The 14,103-nt window shown below is 44.8% G+C and overlaps 1 protein-coding gene across 2 annotated transcripts in view; it reads left to right on the forward strand.

The window, feature by feature from the left end:
* TNFAIP8 (TNF alpha induced protein 8) overlaps positions 1-14,103 on the forward strand; it is a 132,999-nt gene that overhangs the window by 79,139 nt on the left and 39,757 nt on the right. The window lies entirely within an intron of this gene.

Consider the following 14,103-nt stretch of genomic DNA (forward strand, 5'->3'; position numbering starts at 1 on the left):
TGGGTGCTCTGCTCAGTCAGAGACACTATAGCATAGAAAAAAGTAGCATAGAATGAGGGCAGAGGACCCACATTCTAGTCTCAGTTCATGCTCAGTCCTAGCTAAGTGACCTTGGTCCAGCCACTTCATTTCTCTGAGCATCTGTATCCTTGTCAGAAGCAGATGGAACCAGTAATACCCAAGATTCCTTCCTTATAGGATTGTTCTGAGGGTCAGCGGCCATGTATGCAAAAACATTTCAAGAACTAGAAAACACCATGTTGCTGAGGTGTGGTAAGACTGAGATATGTTCTGCAATGTGCCTAAGTACATAATACTTAGCCTGTAGCAGGTGCCTGACAAATTATACTTGGTAACTGAGACACAAATTTTTTTCCAGTTTATATATTTATTGAGAGAGAGAGAAAGAGAGCACAAGCAGGAGAGGGGAGAGAAATGGAGAGACAGAATCCTGAGCAGGTTCAAAGCCATCAGCACAGAGCCTGATGCAGGGTTCCAACTCACGAACTGTGAGATCATGACCTGAGCCAAGGTCAAGAGCCCGACGCATAACCAACTGTGCCACCCAGGTGCCCCCAAACTCGATAATATTAAGACAGCAGAATTTAAACATGTATATCATTTGGTTCTTAACTGGGCTGCTTTGTTCAGAATTGGGGCGATGGCCAAGTGGAATATTGTTTCCTTCCTCTGGTCCAGATAACAGGATATTCGGGACACCCAAGGTTCTGTCTTTTCATTTCACAGGTCATTCTCATCCCTTAAGAAAACAGATGGCAAAATTAAGTACATATTGTGCAACAGTGGATCCCAGACTGGCTTTAGAACAGCATATTATAAACGCAAACAGCCTCTGAGGGAAAGCGCGCTTCGTTCCTGAGAGACCGGCTTAATAGAACGTTTATTGCCCAAGAGAAGTTCATGCGTTGAGTAGAGAGGTGCCTGGGATTCCCATCTGGGATTTATTAGTATATACATTCAGGGGGCCCAGTGCCGGATGTTAGTTCTTTTTTTTTTTTTTTAAATTTTTTTTTCAACGTTTATTCATTTTTGGGACAGAGAGAGACAGAGCATGAACGGGGGAGGGGCAGAGAGAGAGGGAGACACAGAATCGGAAACAGGCTCCAGGCTCTGAGCCATCAGCCCAGAGCCTGATGTGGGGCTCGAACTCACGGACCGCGAGATCGTGACCTGGCTGAAGTCGGACGCTTAACCGACTGCGCCACCCAGGCGCCCCGTTAGTTCTTAACCTAAAGGAAACAAAACTCCTATTCTGAGGCTGGCCAGGTTGCCTCTCTTTGAAAGTGGGCAGCTGCTGCTGGTACCTCTCTGGCCCTGGAAATCCCACCAACTGAAATGGAATTGTGTCCAATCCATCTTATTAATGGTTCCTAGGACAAACATATTGGGCTTGATAGGTGACTGGTAAGGAAGGCTGCCTTTGCGAAGACCAGCACGACCCATTATTTGCAGCCTAAACTCCAGTGGCTTCTACTGGGGGTGTTTGCCTCTGCTCCTCACGCTGTTTATGGGGATGTTAAAAGGAAGTGCGTCCATTCTCTGCATGTTGTAAAACAGAAGGTTTGCAGCTGTCAGAGTTATTTTCCCCTTGGCTCTTTATCTGATGGCCTTTTTTGTAAACCTGATAGATTTATGGATCGTTTCAAATTCCCGGCACCGGCTCTTCAGATGTAATGCAAATTTTCTTTTCTTGTTTCTTTCTTTGAAGATAACAGATATTTATGTACACATTTCCTCGTGATGTACCTCTGAGGCAAGGGGAAATTAAAATTGTCCTTACATGTTGTCATAATTCAATATTATGAAATGATTAAATGATTATTAGTGATATCGTGCCTTCCAAGCGTCTGTGTTCTGCTCTCTGGAAAGGAGGGGGAAAAAAAAAACCCTCGAGGTATAATCTTGTGTTTTAAATAGCTTACAAATCTGGCTCAGAAGACAACTAACATCAAGATTATCAACTTTAGGGGCGCCTGGGTGGCTCAGTCAGTTAAGCATCCGGTTTCGGCTCAGTCATGATCTTGAGGTTCATGAGTTCAAACCTTGAGTCAGGCTCTCTACTGTCAGTGCAGAGCCAGCTTCGAATCTTCTGTCCCCTCTCTTTCTCTCTGCCCCTTCCCCTGCTTACTCGCACTTTCTCTCCCTCAAAAACAAACAAACAAACAAACATTGAAAAAAAAGATTATCCACTTTATAATAGAAGTTCACTCTGGAAGCATAAGTTCACGGTAAACTTCAGTAGGCTTTATGGAGGAACTGAGACCAGAGCAGGGTTTGGGGACGGGTTTAAAAAAAAAAAAAAGGGATGTAACATAGCAGAGAGCAGCTGCTCCCACAAGGTGGCTTGTGGTTGCACAAAGTGTCATGGTTCGCTATAATAGTTGTTTCCAGTAATTTCCAGTTAGTGAAAACAAGTGTCAGAGTTTCTGAATGAGTCCTTCTCAAGTCATTCATATCTGCTTGGGGGGAGGCAGGGGGGTGCACATTCGTGGTTCGGCCCCGGTGCTGTCATTCAGCCGTACTTCACTGCCTTTGCTTGCTTTGGAAGAGAGAGGTGGGTGTTCAGCTGGCATCCCGGGTGCCTTCGCCCACAGCCTGCTTATCTCTGTGTCTCCATGTGGGTGTGGGGGGCTGAGGTGGCCAGGTACTTGTGGCAGGTAGAGGTTGTTGTATTTCCAACCTCTGGACATTTGAAGTTTCTATGCCTGGTCTCATTTAAGGGAAATCAGCTTGAAATCTGTTCGATTATACCAGCTGGACATGATAGTTGGACCCACCACTGTAGGAATGGAGGGAAAAAAGGCCTATCCAGGAAACGTTCTGATGATGGGACTTAGTGAGATTAGAAATAAAGGGAGACAGAGCAGCCTAAGTCAGAGGCCATCATAGGATTCTAGCCACCATTGCCTAAGTGAGAAATAATTTAATATCATGAAGAAGATCAAGATGGTGTGTGTGTGTGTGTGTGTGTGTGTGTGTGATGGCAGTGGGGGTTGTTGGTGGGGTCTATCTTTGCCTTCAGATGGACGGATGCTCCTGGACAGGGTGAGCCTAAGGAGCCATCCAAGCAGACAAGCCCTCATGGCAGCTGCAAACATGTGGGCTGGAGCAAAGTTTCCCAACATGCTTCACTCTTAGTGCCTCTAGTTTTTTCACATCATTTTCTTGGACACAAGGAATACCTAACCATTTCATTTCTTAAGTGCTTAAGTCTAATAACTTAATGCATATTTCTGTGCTAATAATTTTGTAGCTATGTGGAAGATAGAATATGTATAAGTCGAAAGATAAAAAGTAATGTTTTGGCGGTGCCTGGGTGGCTCAGTCTATTGAGCATCCAACTCTTGATTTTGGCTCAGGCCATGCTCTCATGATCATGAGATCGAGCCCTGCATCAGGCTCCACACTGAGTTTGAAGCCTGCTTGGGATTCTCTCTGTCTCTCTCTCTCAATCTGCCCCTCCCCCCCCCCCACACACACACTCCCTCTTTGAAAATAAATAAATATTTTTTAAAAATAATGTTTTTCTTTCATTCTTCATTAGTTACTAATGGAATGTGTATACCTGTTGGGCCTTGCATGGTTCAGACAAGACCCAGTTGGGAGACCTGATGATTTGAACAGGAAAGCTTAGCATAAATAAATACAAATTACCAATATAGTAGGCAGCTCCTCCTTACACATAGGCAGCTCCTATGTGTAATAGGGGAATAGCATTCAGTCTTAAAAAAGGAAGGATATTCTGACACAAGCTATAACATGGGTGCACCTTTGGGACATTGTGTCAAGTAAAATAGGCCAATCACAAAAAAAGACAAATACTCTGTAAGTTCACTTGTATGAAACATCTACAGTAGTGGGATCAGAGACAGAAAGTAGAATGGTGGTTGCTGGGGCCTGAGGGGGGAGGAGAATGGAAAGTCAGTGTTTAATGGGTACAGACTGGGTTTTGCAAGATGAAGCGTTCTGTAGATGGATGATGGCAAGGATTGCACAACAATGTAACTGTACTTTGTACGATTGAACTATACGCTTAAGAATGAGGAAGATGGCAAATTTTACATGATGTGTATTTTACCGCAATTAAAAACAATAATAAAAAATAAAACAACTTAAATAATATATGTATTTTAAGTTTATTTATTTTGAGAGAGACAGAGGGCAAGTGGAGGAGGAGCAGAGACAGAGGGAGACAGAGAATCCCAAGCAGGCTCCACCCTGCCCACGCAGAGCCAGATGTGGGGCTTGAACTCAGCGAAACAATGAGATCACATCCTGAGCCAAAACCAAGATTCAGATGCTTAACCAACTGAGCCAGTATAAGAAATATTAAGTTTGATGAAGATAGGCTATCTACCAACTAAAGACAATTGTAAAAAATGGAGGAATAGCTAATATAAGGAGCAACCACTTACCATGGGTTCAAGATAGAGCACCACCCTTGAGCTTCCCCATCTTCTATGTCACACCTTGAGGTTGGCTAGCCATGGCTCCTTGGATGGTAGAGAAGTCCCTGTAGTGTTGTGCTGATAGAACTTGCTGGAAATCCACCCACTAGGAAAGAAATCTGTTTATGTGGGGAGGCTTTTCACAAGAGCACACTGGAACCAGGAAGGAAAAGTTTTTCTTCCCGTAAATTCTCTGCAGTGCACCCCACCGAGAAAGCTAAGAATTGTATTAGCTGGCAAAAGAAAAAAAGTGTTTATGGGGTGCCTGGGTGACTCGGCTAAGTGTCCGACTTCAGCCTAGGTGATGATCTCGCGGTTCGTGGGTTTGAGCCCCGCATTGGGCTCTGTGCTGACAGCTCAGAGCCTGGAGCCTGCTTCAGACTCTGTGTCTCCTTCTCTCCCTGCCCCTCCCCTGCTTGCAGTCTGCTTCTCTCTCTCAAAAATAAATAAATGTAAAAAAAAAAAAAAAAAAAAAGAAAAAGAAAAAAAAAGTGTTCAAAGTCCTGTCTTTATTTTCTCAGAGCAGGTGATGAAGGGTGAATTTGGGGCTGTCAGGCAATAAACTGAGCCCTGGCCACCTCACAGCTTCTCAAATCTTGAAATCAGATTGGATCCCACTACCCTAATTTCCTGCCTTATGTACTTTTTCGTATAATACTTGCTTTTTATCACAGCAACTGCCAACAACCTAGCTTTTCAGAGAAATGATGTCATTAAAAGAAATGTAGCACAGTCTAATGTTACACTGCAAACTTGCCTGAAGTAGTTCATACAGTTTCTGAGAGATGTTGAATGACGCTTTGTTTTCCTCAAAAATTTAAAATATCCTGCAACAGCCCCATGAGCTTGCTGTAGTGCCATCAGCAGCATAGCACACAATTTGGGGACCTCAGGGCCAGAGCTATGAGTCTGTTTCAGGGCACCTAGGTGGCTCAGTCAGTTAAGCGTCCGACTTTAGCTCAAGTCATGATCTCACGGTTCGTGAGTTTGAGACCCATGTCAGGCTCTATGCTGACAGCTCGGATTCTGTGTCTCCCTCTCTCTCTGCTCTTTCCTGGCTCATGTTCTGTCTCTCTCTCTCTTTCTCAAAACTAAACATTAAAAAAATTTGTGAGTCTGTTTCAACAATTCTGACCACACCACTGTAACACATGAGAATCTAAGGTGCCAGTTTGGTTAAATATGGGAGAGTCATATGTAAAGTCAAAACTGTCTGGGGTCATATTATTTTTGAAAACCTCTTAGGAAATTACCAGATTGGAGAATAGCAGATCACTTTCCAGTAAGTGTAAGACTTACTGTCTAAGTGTTTCCTCTACCATTGGAGTGGGCTGCTGTTTCTGTGGGACTAGATGAAATTGTGGCTTGTCTTTGGAGGCACTTGTATACGAAAAAAATACACAGCCGAAATACAACATTCACCATCCGTGCAGGAGAGGCTCACAGTGTGGGGAGGCTATACAGAGACAAGAGGCAGGGGGGACCAACCAATTCCCAGCTCTGTCTCAGGCTTGCTCTGCAGCATAAAATCATTAAATGAATGGCAGTGGATACAATATTTGGATTGTTATGTTTTTTCTCTTTCTGTTTTGGGCTGGTTGTAGGTAGTTGAAGTTGAGAAGGTAAAATGGCGTATGATGGGACTTGGCTGAATTCAGTGGTAAAAATTCCGGTGAAGTAGATTGCAGATGAAGAAAGTTACAAGTTTTAGCTCTCTTCTGTTTCTGCTGGGAAACGTATGGGCTTAATAAGACTTTTTATTCGGTAGGCAGGCACCCTGTTCGTATTAGCAGTTTCTCAGAAAATACATTTGTTTCGGTGATGTCTCTGACTTGGTGAATCATAATGATTAGACATGTTTCTATCTTTCTTCTTTAAGGAGAAGCTGAAAGGCTTTAGTTGTGTAACCTGACCTGTTCAAATGGAAAAACTGATCCTTTCAGTCTTACTTGCGTAACAGTCTCCCCTTCCCCACTGAAACGCTGTTTGGATAAGTTCTCCTTCGGTTCGTATTTTTACCACCTGCTGAGTTGATCTGTTGGGGTTCAGCCTTGGCTACATTCACCTGGCAAGCCTGTCCTGCCCTGTAGCTCTGCCTTCCAGGGTTTTCTGTCTCTAACATAGTGACCAGTGGGCACAAAAGTGATTGAACAGCCACTCTACCCGGGTCAGAAACTCCATTTAAAATTAAATTATGCCAACTTGGAGAGGATTCAACTTTCAAATGGATCTCAGGGCAGGGGTCTGCGGTGCAGATTTCACATAGGAAGCATTCCTTTCGTTTCCGTGTGGATTTCACATTTTATTCAGAAACCGGAATAAAGCTTCTTAACTGCTCAGGCGCCAGCAAGGAGGGCCTGTTGACCCAACCTGTCTTGGCATCGTTTTGTACGGCCTTGGAGTGAGCGCACAGGGGAGAGAAGACGTGGTCACTGCCACCATGTGCTCCAGAGCTTCCTGCTTCTGAATTCTTCACCATAACCAGCAACAGATGTGTGGCAGGCACTGGAAAGCTGCGTAACCATCTGACCTTGCCTTCAACTGCAGCCCCCTGGCCAGTACGAGGGGGATCTCCCCTGGGTTGTTAAAAAAGACAATCGAGTTAAAAAAAATCTGTGTTCATCTCGTTACAAAATTACATCCTTGCCGGAAGGTGTAAAGTCAGCGCTTTGCCGCTTTGCGAGGCCGTCAGGTAACAATCCCTGCTCTGGAATTTCAGTTTATGATAAGGAGGAGACCCCTAGGGGTCAGAAAGGAGAGGAGGCTGTCTCTTTGAGGAGGGAGTCTGAATAGAGGTCAGCAAGGACAGCCTGGTTGAATGCTTGCTGCCTGGGATGGGGGTAAGAGATTGCTTCACCAGCCGGGTCGAGGACTAGAGGAGTGAGCTCTGAGGTTCCCTCCTAACCGGAGTTTCTGGGACTGTGGTTGTGGATCACTTTTTTCTCCTGCTGCTTTTCCGGAGGAAAGCCAGGCATTGGTGGGTCAGATGGGACACGGTGACTTCCAGGCTCAGTCTCAGTCCTGCCTTGCTTCTTCCTGGTGCATCCCTTCAGGAACCCCTCTCATGTTATCCCAGTGTTGACCCCATTAGTCTGCGCACGGGAAGGAAGTCCAGTCCTTTTATGTCCACGTTCTGTCGCTGGACCATGCACATCAAGTTGCCATATCTGTCTGGAATGTCTGTGGGGCCGGCACTTAGGACGTCCAAATACATGTTCTGCAACCTAAAACAACCTGGCCTCATTCGTGAAAGTATTCGGGAAAGGGTCGAAGGGGGATTTTAGAACTTTCAGTGCTTCATCCAATTCTTGCCTCATTTCACTATTGTTTCTCCTCTGTTAAATAAGTGGCATTAACCCCATTTTACAGATGTGGAAACAGAGGCTCAGAGAGGTTAAATGGCTTGCCCATTCTTCCAAGGAAAGTAAGAGGACAAGGAAGAGGAAAAAAGAAAAAACATCCTAATGCACAGGAGGCAGTGCTTCCTAGCTTTAAGGTCATCAGGTGCCATTCTCCTGTATCAAGTCTGGTATTCTTTTCCCTGCTCCCGGCAGCCCCACATGCCAGCAGGTTTAGTTAGGGTCCTGAGTGAACTTTTATTTAAAAACAAAAAGGGGTGCCTGGGTGGCTCAGTCGGTTAGGCGTCTGACTTCTGCTCAGGTCATGATCTCATCTTGGTGAGTTCAAGCCCCACATCAGACTCTGTGCTGACAGTTCAGAGCCTGGAGGCTGCTTCGGATTCTGTGTCTCCCTCTCTCTGCCGTCCCCCACTGTACTCTGTCTCTCTCCATCTCTCAAAAATGAATAAAAACATGAAAAAAATTTTTTTAGTTGTAGTAGTTTCAGGTAACTGAATAAATAGAAGCTATTGAACGTATAGCTTATTTAAAGCATTGACCATCAGGAATGGAGTAACTTTCATGGGAGGCTGTGGTCTAAGCATTCAGACGGAGTGATTTGAGCAGTCTGTGCTAGCATCCTGGTCAGTTTGAACTCTGGAAGTCTCCCAGTAGAGCGGCCTTTGAGTTATTCTGCAAAATAAAGGATTTGAATTTCACATGTGTAGTTTCATAGAATGGGAAAGTCTAGTGAGAGGACACAGGGAGTGTAGACTGCATTTACTGAGGTCCGAAGAACACGACTACTTAGTTTTGTATAATCTTGAGCAAGGCATAGAGTTCTTTAATGACATATCTGTAAAATGGATATGATGACCCAAGGGGGCTAACTGGGAAGTCTGAATAAAATCTTTTTTTTAATTTTTTTAATAAAATCTATATAGGGGCACCTGGGTGGCTCAGTCAGTTTCATGTCTGACCCTGGGATTTGGCTCAGGTCATGATCTCATGGTTTGTGAGTTCAAGCCCCTCCTCAGGCTCTGAGCTGGCAGAGCCAGCTTGGGATTGGAGCCTGCTTGGGATTCTCATTCTCTATCTGTCTCTCTCCTTCAAAATGAATGAATAAACCTGCAATAAAATCTATGTAAATGCAAGGCATCATCGTTAAGTATTATGAAAGAAAGACCATGCATCATACCTTCTTCAGATAATATTTTCGGGCCTGATTTTGAGTGTATGTGTATTTAGGCATCTGCTAAACACTTTTTTAGCAAGGAAGGAAGATTCCTTAGAAGAAAAGTAACACAGACAATGAAAGCTGAGGTAACAAGTGTATCCCAGATGTGCTGTTGTCTCCCAGTGTGTCCACCTCAGATGTCATAACTTCTTTCCATCCCTTCAGAATTGTCCACTCACACTCAGAGCATTAGTGAGGATGTGGGATTTGCTGAAGGTGTCAGAGCAGGAGAATGAGAGGGTTTACCCATAGCGCACTTCAAACTCCCAGGCAGGGCCCTGGGAGGCAGCTTCCCCCCTCTTCCATGGTCACACTGAATCCCAGCAGTTTTCCTTTTTTCTTTTCTTTTTTTAAATAAAGTTTATTTATTTTGAGGGGGGGAGAGGCAGAGGGACAGAAGGAAAGAGAATGTCAAGCAGGCTCTGAGCGGTCAGTGAAGAGCCCTACACGGGCTTGAACCCATGAACCGTGAGATCATGACCTGAGCTGTTATCGAGTCACATGTTTAATTGTCTGAGCCACCCAGGCGCCCCTCAGCAGTTTTTCTTGATGTACAGCAGTGCTTTGCCCCACTCCAAAGTCCCCAACCTCATCCCAGTACCCAGCAATGCATAAGCATCAGGCTCTTTCTCCACCTGAGAAGATACATAAGTGACCTCCACTATCAACGGAGAGCCCCCTTCTCCATTTCTGGTAAATAAAAAAAAAAAAAAATGTGTTTTTAAGTTTGTTTATTTTTGAGAGAGAGAGAGCATAAGCAGGGAGTGGCAGAGAGAGAGGGTGACAGAGGATCCAAAGCGGGCTCCGCGGTAAAGCAGTGAGCCCGATGTGGGGCTTGAACCTATGAACCATGAGATCATGACCTGAGCCAAAGTTGGACACTCAACTGACTGAGCCACTCAGGTGCCTCCTAAATAAATATTTTCTTAAGGCACAGAGAGCAGGGCCAGGGTGGGAGGAGGAGAGGGCTGTGGGGAGAGACCCATTTAACCTCAGCCCTTTTTTCGAAGGTAAAATACAGAAATGTCTGGGAAGTATAAGAAGGATGCAAAGCCTGTGGCCTCAACCAGGTGAGCCCAAGAACTCAGATCTTCAACACTTGTGAGGAGAGAGGCTGAAAGGCAGCTGTATGCATAGAGCATGGCAGTCTTCCAGACACTTTCAAGAGTGTAGATGCAATCATACAGCAGGAGTTGAGGAAAGCCTCAAAGTCAAGTAGCAGAAAGCCACTTTTTATACTAAGTAAACAACTTTTTCTTTTCTGCCTTAAAATGTCCTGTGTACAGGTTCAGTCTCCTGTCAGCAGTTTAGAAATAAAAAATACTAGGGACGCCTGGGTGGCTTAGTTGGCGAAGCGTCCAACTTCAGCTCGGGTCATGATCTCGAGGTCCGTGGGTTCGAGCTTTGCTGACAGCTTGGAGCCCGGAGCCTGCTTCAGAATCGGTGTCTCCCTCTCTCTCTCTGCCCCTCCCCTGCTTGTGCTGTCTCTTTCTCTCTCAAAAATAAATACACATTAAAAACAAAAAAACCTATTTAATACAATAGATGTCCTTATGATGTGGGGTTTTTGCGTCCTGAAAGTGTAGGTATATGACTAATTTATACAGATGCTTAGTATTTTTCACTGCAGAGAATGTACAGCATTGTTGACTATGAGCAGATACTTCCTGAGTAAGCCTCTCTTCTCTCCTTGATTCTGCTGGTCTTGTCCTTTGTGAGTCTGAAAACTTGCTGACCTTGTTGTTCTTAGCATACATCTGGACAGCTGTAAGCAAAAGGCCCCAAAGCTCAGGCTTTCTTTCTTTTTTGTAAAACAGCTTTGTTGAAGTATAATTTAAGAGGAGAATTTTCGGGCTGTCTGGGTGGCTCAGTCGGTTCAGCGTCCAACTCTTGATTTTGGCCCAGGTCATGATCTCACAGTTCGTGAGTTGGAGCCCCACGTGGAGCTATGTGTTGACAAAGTGGAGCCTGCTTGGGATTCTCTCTCTCTCTCTCTCTCTCTCTCTCTCTCTCTCACTCCCTCTCTCTGCCCCTCCCCCGCTCATGCTCTTTCTCAAAAATAAATAAATAAACTTAAAAAAAAAGATTTTTCTGCTGCTCTGTGATAAAATTCAGTTAAGAGAGTGTTAATAAACCTTCCTTAAAATCAAGGTCACTTGAAAGGCTGAGTTGTTTAGATCTGTGTTCAAGATTGCCAAAATTATTCCAGTAAGCTCCACATGGGCAGAGTCCGTTCACATGTGATACATATACGTATTTGATAATGCCCGGATGAATAGAAAAACACCCAGAATCCTAGTCAGTATGTTAAGTCTCCCATCTTGACACAGAAGGCGGAAGATCCACTACTGGGCACGAGCAGAAGGTCCGCACCGTGTGTGTAAGTGCAGTTTGTTTTTTTTTTTTTAGTGCAGCTTGGTTTTAAGTGACAAGGGTTGCCAACTTAATTGCTGTTTTGTATCAGGTGGTCTATAATGATTGTTGGTGTGACCTCTAAGCATATTGCAGGACTAAAGCATCCTGGAATATTTATTTTTTAAATTTTTTTAAATGTTTATTTATTTTGAGAGAGAGAGAGACCATGAGCAGAGGAGGGGCAGAGAGAGAGGGGACAGAAGATCCTAAGCGGGCTCTGTGCTGACAGCAGCAAGCCCCACGAGGTGCTCCAACTCAGGGGCCTGGAGATCATGATCTGAGCCCACATCTGACACTCAAGCAACTGAGCCACCCAGGTGCCCCTGTTGGAATATTTCTTAAACATCCAAGAGTGAACACATTCCACAGGAGGTAAATCATCATGAGTACTGGAGCATTATTCTCTGGGGGCTGAACAGGGACTAATCCCCTTTTGAATAAAAGCAGAGCAAAATCAAGATGAAGCGACTGACCGAGCATATATGGGAAGTGACAGGGAAGTCCCAGAGAATCTGCTGTCCTTTGGCTTCACTTGTGGCATGGGGGGATGGGGCAGTGCACTTTGCCCAAGGTTATATTGGCGACTGAGGGGCGTCCTTGTCCCCATACAGTCTTTTAAAGTTTCTTTTTATTTTATTTTATTTTATTTTATTTTATTTTATTTTATTTTTTTAACGTTTATTTATTTTTGAGACAGAGCGAGAGCATGAACAGGGAAGGGTCAGAGAGAGAGGGAGACACAGAATCTGAAACAGGCTCCAGGCTCTGAGCTGTCAGCACAGAGGTTGATGCAGGGCTCGAACTCACAAACTGCGAGATCCTGACCTGAGCTGAAGTCAGATGCCTAACCGACTGAGCCACTCAGGTGCCCCAAGTTTCTTTCTTTCTTTTTTTTTTTTTTTTTAATTTATTTTGAGACAGAGATAGAGAGTGAGCAGGGGAGGGCAGAGAGAGACCGAGAATTCCAAGCAGGCTCTGCGCTGTCAGCACAGAGCCCAACTAAGTGCTCAAAGCCATGAACCCATGAGATCGTGACCTGAGCTGAGATCAAGAGCCCGGATGCTCAACCGACTGAGCCACCTAGGTGCCCCTACAGTCTTTTAAAATATGCTGCATGTTCCTTACTCTTGAGCTAAATCTGGACGTTCTTCCCCAAGGTGACTGCTGGATTGCATTTAAATGCTAAACAAGTTTTTTTCCAGGTTTCCTGAGGATGGGGGTGGGGGAGCCACTGTTCAAAGATGGAGCTGCTACAGTGACTCTGAATTGAATTACGAGGCTGACGTGGCTGCCCTTGGACTGTTCATTCAGCAGCCCTTCTTCTCCTTGGCTAACCTGAGCAGGGCTGCAGGCCTGTTTGTGAAGCCGGTGTAAAAACAAGCAGAACATCAAGGGCATGTATTTTAACGCGTCATGTGGTTTGTACGTAACTGGACTTGCAAAAGGAGATTTAATAATTCTTATGAGGGCACTTTCTGCAAGAAGAGGCTGAAAATGAGCCCTGCCTGCAGGGGATTGGGCCCGGAATTTGGGTTGTCTGAGTCTGCATAACCATCACCTTGAAAAAGGTGGCACACCTTAGTCCAGTTATAGATGAATGGGAGCTGTCTTATCCGTGTGGCGCACAGCCCTGATGAGATCCTGTAGGGCCCCTGGTGGACATCTGCAGACATCAGGGCTGTGGTGAGGGAGGGGGAGGACCAATGATGTGTGTGCCAACAAGGGCTTCCAGAATGATTCCTCGGACAGGCCAGGAAAGGTCACTTCTTACTGGTGGGGGGAGCATTTCTTTGGGATCAAAATGGTCACGTCTCCTCCATTAAGTTTGAGGTTGCCGAGTGAAGGTCCACATCTTCGCAGCTCCTGACTGAGAATGTATGGCAGAGGGGACCAGGCAGTGAACTGTGACTTTCGGAAGGATGCAGACTGTTACCCTTCAGGTGGTGAGATCACTTTCCAGGAGAGGCTCCACAGCACTCATATTATCCAGATGTTTCTCCTCTTCTCTGGATTGGCTGTCTTTCTGTCATCATCCTGCCCTTTCAGTGAAATGGAGATAAAAGTCTGCTTAGGGTCTTAGCTATGTTAGAATCACTCAGCAATAGGAAGTGATTGGATATCTGGGCCTTATATTAATCTTTATAATCACCTTTACTGCTTGTGACTTGCATAAATGCTTTTTTCCTGTTCAAACCCAATATTGAAATAAAAAGTTCGAGCATCTTCTACAAAAATTTACTTTTAATGGTGCAATACTTTGTAATAATCTCTGTAGGACTTTATGCTTTTCAAATCACTTTTTGCTTGTATTACCTTACTTATTATTTTTTTTAATGTTTTCTAATTTATTTTTGAGAGAGAGACAGAGCGTGAGCAGGGGAGGGGCAGAGAGAGAGGGAGACACAGAATCCGAAGCAGGCTCCAGGCTCTGAGCTGTCAGCACAGAGCCCCCGACGCAGGGCTTGAACTCACAAACTGTGAGATCATGTTCTGAGCCGACAGTCCAACGGCTAACCAACTGGGCCACCCAGGTGCCGCTTCTATTACCTTATTTAATACCAAACATAAATATGTCAAGTAAATACTATTTGTAATCCTCATTTTACATGTGAGGGAAGGGAGGCCCAAAGAGATTAATTTGCTG

Source organism: Leopardus geoffroyi, chromosome A1 (genome assembly GCF_018350155.1).
Source record: "Leopardus geoffroyi isolate Oge1 chromosome A1, O.geoffroyi_Oge1_pat1.0, whole genome shotgun sequence".
NCBI lineage: Eukaryota > Metazoa > Chordata > Mammalia > Carnivora > Felidae > Leopardus > Leopardus geoffroyi.